Below are 9455 nucleotides of genomic sequence, written 5' to 3'. Positions count from 1 at the left end.
AGTGATGGGACCAGATGCCATGATCTTTGTTTTCTGAATGTTGAGCTTTAAGCCAATTTTTTCACTCTAGTCTTTTACTTTCATCAAGAGGCTTCTGAGTTCCTTTTCACTTTCTGCCATAAGGGTGGTGTCATCTGCATATCTGAGGTTATTGATATTTCTCCCAGCAATCTTGATTCCAGCTTGTGTTTCTTCCAATCCAGCGTTTCCCATGATGTACTCTGCATAGAAGTTAAATAAGCAGGGTGATAATATACAGCCTTGATGTACCCCTTTTCCTATTTGGAACCAGTCTGTTGTTCCATGTCCAGTTCTAACTGTTGCTTCCTGACCTGCATACAGATTTCCCAAGAGGCAGGTCAGGTGGTCTGGTATTCCCATCTCTTTCAGAATTTTCCACAGTTTATTGTGATCCACACAGTCAAAGGCTTTGGCATAGTCAATAAAGCAGAAATAGATGTTTTTCTGGAACTCTCTTGCTTTTTCCATGATCCAGTGGATGCTGGCAATTTGATCTCTGGTTCCTTTGCCTTTCCTAAAACCAACTTGAACATCAGGAAGTTCATGGTTCACGTATTGCTGAAGCCTGGCTTGGAGAATTTTGAGCATTACTTTGCTAGTGTGTGAGATGAGTGTAATTGTGCAGTAGTTTGAGCATTCTTTGGCATTGCCTTTCTTTGGGATTGGAATGAAAACTGACCTTTTCTAGTGGGTCATGGTGGAGAGGTCTGACAATGTGGTCCACTGGAGAAGGGAATGGCAAACCACTTCAGTATTCTTGCGTTGAGAACCCCATGAACAGTATGAAAAGGCAAAATGATAGGATACTGAAAGAGGTACTTCCAGGTCATTAGGTGCCCAATATGCTACTGGAGGTCAGTGAAGAAATAACTCCAGAAAGAATGAAAGGATGGAGCCAAAGCAAAAACAATACCCAGCTGTGGATGTGACTGGTGATAGAAGCAAGGTCCGATGCTGTAAAGAGCAATATTGCATAGGAACCTGGAATGTCAGGTCCATGAATCAAGGCAAATTGGAAGCAGTCAAACAGGAGACGGCAAGAGTGAATGTCGACATTCTAGGAATCAGCGAACTAAAATGGACTGGAATGGGTGAATTTAACTCAGATGACCATTATATCTACTACTGTGGGCAGGAATCCCTCAGAAGAAATGGAGTAGCCATCATGGTCAACAAAAGAGTCTGAAATGCAGTACTTGGATGCAATCTCAAAAACGACAGAATGATCTCTGTTCATCTCCAAGGCAAACCATTCAATATCACAGTAATCCAAGTCTATGCCCCAACCAGTAACGCTGAAGAAGTTGAAGTTGAATGGTTCTATGAAGATCTATAAGACCTTTTAGAACTAACACCCCCCAAAGATGTCCTTTTCATTATAGGGGACTGGAATGCAAAAGTAGGAAGTCAAAAAACACCTGGAGTAATAGGCAAATTTGGCCTTGGAATGCGGAATGAAGCAGGGCAAAGACGAATAAGAGTTTTGCCAAGAAAATGCTCTGGTCATAGCAAACACCCTCTTCCAACAACACAAGAGAAGGCTCTACGCATGGACATCATCAGATGGTCAACACCAAAATCAGGTTGATTATATTCTCTGCAGCAAAAGATGGAGAAACTCTATACAGTCAGCAAAAACAAGACCAGGAGCTGACTGTGGCTCAGATTATGAACTCCTTATTTCCAAATTTAGACTTAAATTGAAGAAAGCAGGGAAAACCGCTAGACCATTCAGGTATGACCTCAATCTAATCCCTTATGATTATGCAGTGGAAGTGAGAAATAGATTTAAGGGCCTAGATCTGATAAATAGAGTGCCTGATGAACTATGGAATGAGGTTCGTGGCATTGTACAGGAGACAGGGATCAAGAACATTCCCATGGAAAAGAAATGCAAAAAAGCAAAATGGCTGTCTGGGGAGGCCTTACAAATAGCTGTGAAAAGAATACAAATGAAAAGCCAAGGAGAAAAGGAAAGATATAAGCATCTGAATGCAGAGTTCCAAAGAATAGCAAGAAGAGATAAGAAAGCCTTCTTCAGCGATCAGTGCAAAGAAATAGAGGAAAAGAACAGAATGGGAAAGACTAGAGATCTCTTCAAGAAAATTAGAGATACCAAGGGAACATTTCATGCAAAGATGGGCTCGATAAAGGACAGAAATGGTATGGACCTAACAGAAGGAGAAGATATTAAGAAGAGATGGCAAGAATACACAGAGAACTGTACAAAAAAGATCTTCACGACCCGGATAATCACGATGGTGTGATCACTAAATCTAGAGCCAGACATTCTGGAATGTGAAGTCAAGTGGGCCTTAGTAAGCATCACTAGGAACAAAGCTAGTGGAGGTGATGGAATTCCAGTAGAGCTATTTCAAATTTTGGAAGATGATGCTGTGAAAGTGCTGGGTGAGTTTACTTAACCACAAGTAAGGCTCTCCTTCCAAGCACTTCTTTTCTCCTCCCTGTGAGCTTATTTGGCTTATCTTTTTAGCCAGAGGGGGATTTCAAATCTGTCAGTGTTACTGACTGGATAATTAGCTTGCAAGGGAAGGACAGTTGGAAATAAGTCTTAACTGCATTTGTTGACAGTTTGAGGATTATAAGTTGTCTAGAAAGTTAAAAAAAAAAAAGACTAAAAATGTTAATCATGGGCAAAAGTAATTCATTCACAAATTCAATCAACTTTTACGAAGCTCCTGTGCTTGGTACTGGGAAAACAAGGTCAAACAAGCCAGGGGCCTGTCATTCTGGGATTAGACAACCTAGTACGAAAGACATGTGAGCAAATGTATGTAAGAAATCTATTGATATGGTCCAAAGTGTAGTTATGCAGTGATGTTGAAACCTGAATGACTACTGGGATCACTGCTATTCATTGCTACCAGTGACTGAGGACTTCCTATGCACCAGGTTTGTTGCAGGAAGGGGGGCCCCTTCCAGGGCCCGAAACTGGGCTCTTGTCTAACACTTGGAAATGAATTGTCCGAGGAGACACATGTGCTGACAAAGCAAGAGAGTTTATTGGGAAAGGGCACCCGGGTGGAGAGCAGTAGGGTAAGGGAACCCAGGAGAAGTGCTCTGCCCTGTGGCTCGCAGTCTCGGGTTTTATGGTGATGGGATTAGTTTCCGGGTGGTCTTTGGCCAATCACTCTAATTCAGTCTTTCCTGGTGGCGCGCACATGGCTCAGCCAAGATGGACACTAGCGAGAGGGGTTCTGGGAAGTGGATGGACACGCGGTGTCTCCTTTAGACCTTTCCCGAACTCTTCCAGCTGGTGGTGGCTTATTAGTTCCGTATTCCTTACCAGGATCTCCTGTCATAAAACAACTCATGCAAATGGTTACTATGATGCCTGGCTAGGGTGGGCAGTTTCAATCTGTGTGCTTCCCCTAACAGGTTTGTCTTAAGTTCTTTATCTGCACTGTTTCTTTTTTTTGTTTTTGACAGGAAAGTAGGATTTATTGGTGGGTGTGAGTAAGGAGGGTAAGGCCCTTATGAGTTCAGGGCTCACTATTTGTTCAGAGGACCACAGTTAAGGATGTATTTGACCCTACAGCCATCTGGGATGAGTCAGTTTTCTGCAACCATGTTTTCAAACTCATCCACCTTAAACTTAGTAAATCTCCACTTCTTGGAGATGTGCATCTTCTGGTGACCAGGGAACTTGGCCTTGCAGAGGGCCTCAATCACATGCTCCTTGTTCTGCAGTTTGGTGCAAATGGATGTTATGACTTGGCCAATGTAGACCCTGGCCACTGTGCCCTGGGACTCTCCAAAAGGTACCTTGCATACCTGTCTGGAGCCTAGACTGAGGACAGCATGCCAATCATGAATGTTCACTACAAAGGACTGTTTCCAAGGTCCCTTAGGGCAACCTGTACAGGCAACAGGCTACATATACTTACCTAGGAGGCTGCTGTTTGCAGCTTATCTGCTCTAATTTGCATAAAAATTCTTTCTGATCATTTTGGTTGTTGTGTCCAATTAAGAGATGAACACACTGAGACCCAAATGTACACAACTAGTTAGTGGAAGGAGCTAGAATTCACATCTAGGACTTCTTATATCATGAAGCGCATAGACCTTATTAAACCATGGTAGAGGTTTAAACAGTGAACCTGGGTCTCCTGCACAGCAGGCAGATTATTTACTGTCTGAGCCACCAAGGAAGCCCAAAACGGAGATTGAAATGCAAAAAGTAATTAATTCTGTTGCCAGTGCTGAGTCATGTGGGGGCAGGGGAGGGAGGAAAGATAAGAAAAGGCTTCAAACAAGAGGTGACCCCCTGTGGACATTTCCTTTGTAGAAAAAGACTTAGAAGCAAATATGTGGTCCATGGTCCTATAGCATATTTTCTAATATGAGAGAAAAAAAAAAAAAGGATGGAGGCAGAATGGTATCTGAATAGGCTCAGCGCCCCTGGAAAACTGCAAACCTCCAATGTAATTGGGACTTCAGGGACCTGGTATTGCTTGTTCTACTAAAGCACTTGAAATTTCATGAATAAAAGGTTTTCTATGAATACAAATTATTGTGATTGTTTACATTAGATCACAGAAACACTATAAACACTCAAAGAGAAGGGAAGATGCCTGAACCTATTTGTTTAGCATATGAAACAGACAGGAACCTGGATACTTTTGATATCACTTGTTAGGCAGTTTTCTTAACCAGACATCCAAGACCAAGAAATTCTTTTAGTCATATCTGATTCTGTTCTTTTGCATAAACCTTGACTTGAGTGGTGCCATAATTTTCCATGAAGTAATTATCAGAATTTTTTTAGTCTGTCCAGGTTTTTGGACATCAGGTAGACATAGAATTGAGAGGCTAATTTTAATTCTTCCTATTATTTTAAAGCTTCCTCAAATAAAACTACTTAACAGATGATGGTTCCCTGGTAGTCTAGCAAATGTTCCCTAGGGAATTTGGTAGCTTAAGAGAACCAAACAGAATTTCTCTGCCTAGAACATTTCGGCCCGTCTCTTCATTGTTAATTTATAAATCATACTGTTTCAGGTACATCTTTTATATCTCAAATTTCAAAACAAACTTCAAAAGTTAAAGTGTGTATTATTCCATTTATGTGAAATATCCCGAATAGGCAACTCCATACACATAGGAAACTTTATAGCCATTAATCAATTGCTCCCATTCCCCTTTTGAGATGATGAAGATGCTTTGGAACTAGGAGGTGGTAGCTGCACAATACTGTGAATGTACTAACTGCTACTAAATTGTTGCTTTAATATGGATAATTTCAAGTTATGTAAATTTTATCTCTAAAAAGTGTGAAAGCCAAAATAAGAGCTCTTACTTTCCTCTCTGAAAGATTACACATTTGATATACTTTTCTTTCCTCTCTAGACTTTTTCTTTCTCATTTTAACTGATAATGTTTAGGATTTAAAATAAAGATTGCTGTTTTTTTACAATACATCAATAGTTTTCTATTTTTAGACACACTGTTGACATTCGTGTTATGCCTCATATGCATTAACTTTCTAGTCTAAATTGTGGATTTTTTAATTTCATTGTCCACTAGTATTTGAAGAAAATATTATCGCCTCCCCATTCTTGAATGGGGAGCATTCAAAGAATGTTGCAGCATTCTTTGAGCAATATTTAAAGTAAGAGTATATGTATTAAGTGTTTTCTGAAGCCTTTCACTCTTGAAGATGACTTTCAGTTACTTTCACTTACGAGTGATAAATAAAACTTTCACAAAGAGTCAGACACGATTGAGTGACTAAACAACAACAATCATCAGAGAAATGTAAAATCAAAGCTACAGTGTCAAAATGATGACTAACATCAAAAAGTCTACATATAGCAATGTTGGCGAGGACGTGGAGAAAAGGAGACCCTCGTACACTGATGGTATTGTGAACTGGTGCAGCCACTATGTGGTGCAGACACAAAACATTATGGAGGTTCCTCAAAAACTAAAAGAACTACAGCAATGACAGAGAAATTCCACTGCTGGGTATATATCTGAAGAAAATGAAAACCCTAATTGGAAAATATTGCACGCACTCCAGTGTTCATAGCAACATTACAATAGCCCATTTTTAGAAGCAACCTGAGTACTCATCAACAAATGAGAAAGAAGATGTGGAAGAATCATAGAAACAATAGAATGTTGTTGTTGCTCTTGTTCAGTTGCTAAGTCACGTCCAAATCTTTGTGACCCCATTCAATGCAACATGCCAGGCTTCCCTGTCATTCACTATGCCTCTGAGTTTGCTCAAACTCATGTCCATTGAGTCAGTGATGCCATCCAACCAGCTTATCCTCTGTTGCCCCCTTCTCTTGCTCTGTCTTTCCCAACATCAGGGCCTTTTTCAATGAGTTGGCTCTTCACATCAGGTGGCCAAAGTACTGGAGCTTCAGCTTCAGCATCAGCCCTTCCAATGAATATTCAGTGCTGGTTTCTTTTAGGGTTGACTGGTTTGCTCTCCTTGCTGTCCAAGGGACTCTCTCAAGAGTCTTCTCCAACACCACAGTTGCAAAGCCTTAGTGCTCATTCTTCGTTATGGTCCGACTCTCACATCCTTACATAACTCTTAGAAAAGCCAAAGCTTTCACTGTATGGACCTTTGTAGGCAAAGTGATATCTCTGATTTTTTATATAATGTCTTGGTTTGTCATAGCTTTCCTTCCAAGGAACAAGCCTCTTTTGATTTCATGGCTGCGGTCACCATCTGCAGTAATTTTGGAGCCTGAGAAAATAAAATCTGTCACTGTTTCCACTTTTTCCCCACCTATTTGCCATAAAGTCATGGGACTAGATGCCATAATCTTAGTTTTTTGAATGTTAAGTTTTAAGCCAGCTTTTTCACTCCTCTTTCACTCTCATCAAGAAGCTCTTTAGTTCTTTGCTTTCTGCCATAAGATTGGTGTCATTTGCATATCTGAGGTTGTTGATATTTCTCCTGGCAGTCTTGATTCCAACTTGTGTTCATCCAGCCAGGCATTTCACATGATGTACTCTGCATATAAGTTAAATTAGCAGGGGAACAATATACAGCCTTGTCATACTCCTTTCCCAATTTTCAACCAATCAGTTACTCCATGTCTGGTTCTAACTGTTGCTTCTGTACCTGAATACAGATTTCTCAGGAGACAGGTAAAGTGGTCTGGTATTCCTATATCTTTAAGCATTTTCCAGTTTGTTGTGATCCACAGTCAAAGGTTTTAGCATAGTCAATGAAGCAGAAGTAGATTTTTTGTTTGTTTGTTTTAGAATTGCCTTTCTTTTTCTATGATCCACTGGATGTTGGCAATTTGATCTCCAGTTCCTCTGCCTTTTCTAAATCCAGCTTGTACATCTGGAATTTCTTGGTTCACATATTGTTGAAGCTTAGCTTGAAGGATTTTGAGCACTACCTAGCTAGCATGTGAAATGAGCGCAATTTTACGGTAGGTTGAACAGTTTTTGGCGTTGCCCTTCTTTGAGATTGGAAAAAAAATTGAACTTTTTTCCTGTGGCTACTGCTCAGTTTTCCAATTTGCTGATATATTGAGTGCAGCCCTTTAACAGCATCATCTTTTAGGATTCGAAATAGTTCAGTTGGAATTCCATCATCTCCACTTTATTTGTTCATTGTAATGCTCCCTAAAGCCCACTTGACTTCACATTCTAGAATGTCTGGTTCTAGGAGAGTGACCACATCATTGTGGTTATCTGGGTCATTAATTTCTTTTTTGTACATTTCTTCTGTGTCTTCCTGCCACCTCTTCTTACTCTCTTCTCCTCTGTCAGATCTTTGTGGTTTGTGTACTTTATCACGCCCATCTTTGCATGCAATGTTCTCTTGGTATCTCCAATTTTCTTGAAGAGATCTCTAGTGTTTCCCATTCTATTGTTTTCCTCTATTTCTTTGCACTGATCACTGAGGAAGGCTTTCTTATCTCTCCTTGCTATTCTTTGGAACTCTGCATTCAGATGGATATATCTTTCTTTCTCCTTTGCCTTTCACTTCTATTCTATTCTCAGCTATTTGTAAGGCCTCCTCAGACAACCACTTTGCCTTCTTGCATTCTTTTTCTTGGGGATGGTTTTGGTCATCGCTTCCTGTACAGTGTTACAAACTTCTGTCCATTGTTCTTCAGATACTCTGTCTATCTGATCTAATCCCTTGAATCTATTGGTCACCTATACTGTCTAATCATAAAATATTTGATTTAGATCATACCTGAATGGCCTAGTCTTTTCCCCTACTTTCTTCAATTTGATTCTTAATTTTGCAAAAGCACCTGAACCACAATTAGCTCCCACTCTTGTTTTTTCTGACTGTCTAGAACCTCTCAACTGCAAAGAATAGAGTAAATCTGATTTTGGATTGACCATCTGTTGATACCGATGTGTATAGTCATCCCTTGTGTTGTTGGAAGAGGGTGTTTGCTATGACCAGTGCGTTCTCTTGGTAAAACTCTGTTAGAGTGTTACTTCATCATCATAAAAGATGAACGTCTGCCATTTGCAACAACGTGGATGGACCTAGAGGGTATTATGTTTAGTGAAATAGGTCAGACAGAAAACAGTAAATACTTTATGCTTTCACTTATATTCGGAATCTAAAAAATAAAGCAAATGAATGCATATAACAAAACACAAACTGATTTACAGATATAGAGAGCAAACGAGTGGTTACCAGTAGGATGAGGGAAATGGGAATGGAGGAGATCAGAGTAAGAGATACAAAGATTGGAATTAAGAGATACAAACTACTATGTAGAATAAATAAGCAACAAGGGTATATTGTACAGCCAGGGAAATATAGTCATTATTCTGTAACAACTTTAAATGGAGTATAATCTCTAAAAGTATCGAATCACATCTGAAACTAATATAATATTGTGAATCAACTATATATCAATTAAAAATCTGGTAATTTATTTCCATTTGTTCATTCCTGCAAAGGAAATTTATATTTTACCTCTGGAAAAATGAGGAATATTTTATTAGGCATTGCGTGGTTTAAGTAAAGAAAGAAAAAAATTAGATTTACCCTAACTTATTTTGCTAATACAGAGTTTCTGAGAAATAGTAAGAAATAAGAAAGGAATTGGAACCAGACATATGAAGAGTTTCTTTTCTGTTTGTCCTTCTTTCCTCAACTGAGACTGAGGCTCTGACAGTTTTGATCTTGAGTGTTAAGAAAGCTTTCAGGACTGAGGATTCTTGGAAATAAGGGAGGAGAAGGGGGATGGGAGTGTACATGTCTCCTGTATCTATATTTATGCTATTCATACAATCTCATTTTACACTGATGATATGATAATAATAGCGATGGTTTTTATATTTAACTGTTTATGATTTGTCAGATTTTGTGCTAGGTTTAACACACATTATCATATTTAATCCCTGTGATCACCTTCAGTTCAGTTCAGTCACTCAGTCGTGTCTGACTCTTTGCAACCCCATGA

The 9455-nt window shown here is 39.5% G+C and overlaps 1 pseudogene; it reads right to left on the bottom strand.

Annotated features, from left to right (window-relative positions):
- Window positions 1-3871: 3871 nt before the first annotated feature.
- LOC114113379 (small nucleolar RNA SNORA70) lies at window positions 3872-3974 on the bottom strand (annotated as a pseudogene).
- Between the last annotated feature and the right edge of the window lie 5481 nt (window positions 3975-9455).

The sequence above is a fragment of the Ovis aries genome, chromosome 2 (genome assembly GCF_016772045.2).
Source record: "Ovis aries strain OAR_USU_Benz2616 breed Rambouillet chromosome 2, ARS-UI_Ramb_v3.0, whole genome shotgun sequence".
NCBI classification, from domain to species: Eukaryota; Metazoa; Chordata; class Mammalia; order Artiodactyla; family Bovidae; genus Ovis; species Ovis aries.
This window is presented reverse-complemented; position numbering and strand designations above follow the sequence as displayed.